This window comes from Gymnoscopelus braueri, assembly GCF_963280865.1.
Source record: "Gymnoscopelus braueri genome assembly, chromosome: 5".
Taxonomy (NCBI): domain Eukaryota; kingdom Metazoa; phylum Chordata; class Actinopteri; order Myctophiformes; family Myctophidae; genus Gymnoscopelus; species Gymnoscopelus braueri.
In genome coordinates this window covers 57,914,386-57,915,709 of record NC_137606.1, presented here as the reverse complement: position 1 = coordinate 57,915,709, position 1,324 = coordinate 57,914,386, and the positions used below count along the sequence as shown (strand labels likewise).

Genomic DNA, 1,324 nt, shown 5'->3' with positions numbered 1-1,324 from the left:
TCATCTGCCTTTGCAGATGTTGCCGTTGCATCTGCAGGGTTGCGCTGGGAATGTAAGCTGTACAGCTTTCCTGTTTCCTCTAATTTCTTATGTTATTTTTTTCTCTTGTGTGCAAACGACTGTTTGAATGTGTACAGCTCTAGCTCTCTCTTTTTTTTTTTTAGGAGAGTGAATCCCAGGCATCTGACGAGGACTGCGTTATTGAGGAGACAGTACGCCGTTCTACAGCTGACGCAGACCTTCCCACCGCTGAGATTGAAGACTCCATAGAGATGGGAGAGTCTTGTGAGGTAATCGAGGCTTATTCATTATCTTCCATAGGAAGTAATCATAAGTTTCACTTCATAATTATATGATGCTTAAAGTTATAAATGGGCATGCTGTTTTGTTATGGGACACAATATACTCATTTTGGATCATAGAATTATATTTACTATTGCTAGACAATATCGTATGTCTGAGGTTCATTAACCCTGACAGTTTTCGTATCATTCTTTTTTACCTTATTTTTATTTATTTATTTGCAGGTTTGCCCAATCTGTCAGAAAGAATACCCAATAGATGTCCTTCCTTTTCATGCCAGCATGTGTGGTGAAGGGTAAGACGTTTTGACTATAGATTCAGATAAAAAGATGTGTTTGTACATGTTGGCACATGCACAAACACTACACTGCACAAACACGCACTTTAAATTAATAATGTCATTACTGTATTTGACAATGTTATCTACAGATAAATATTTTCATGAAAATGAGTTATGATTTTACATGACCTGTGACCTTTGGCAGCCCCACTATATATAGATCTAGATAGGGTTTTCATTTTAGGACTTTGTATGGTGTTTGCTTTAGGCAGGAAAAATATGTTCACAATAAAGAATCATGTTTTGCAGGGAAGCAGCCAGGACCAGAGGTGGAGAGGAATTGCCAGGACCTTCAGTTCCAAGAGGAGAGGAATTACCGGGACCTTCAGTTCCAAGAAGAGAGGAATTACCGGGACCTTCAGTTCCAAGAAGATGGGAATTGCCAAGGGTGTCTACTATGCCATCATCAGCAGGTAATTTATCCAGGACAAGTACTGCTATGGTGTAGTTTGAAACCAGACCAATTTCTGATTCCAATTGGTTTAAGCAAGTGTCTACTCGTAAACACTAACGATAATGTAAAAAGGTGCTATACCAACATTTCACCACCTGTACAAATATGATTGAGTGACAAATAAACCCTCTTGAAAAGGAATATTCATTTCGATATCTGACGTTTAAAATGCAGTGCTTGCTAAACTTAGCCATTTACACGACACATTCTTATTACATTTTCAGCAT

At 38.4% G+C, this 1,324-nt stretch overlaps 1 long non-coding RNA gene across 1 annotated transcript; it reads left to right on the top strand.

Moving 5' to 3' along the window:
- The first annotated feature begins 223 nt into the window (after nucleotides 1-223).
- LOC308085412 lies at nucleotides 224-957 on the top strand. The gene is made up of 3 exons (XR_013933166.1): nucleotides 224-290; nucleotides 528-598; nucleotides 893-957. It is a non-coding gene; the product is annotated as an uncharacterized lncRNA (long non-coding RNA).
- Nucleotides 958-1,324: the final 367 nt, after the last annotated feature.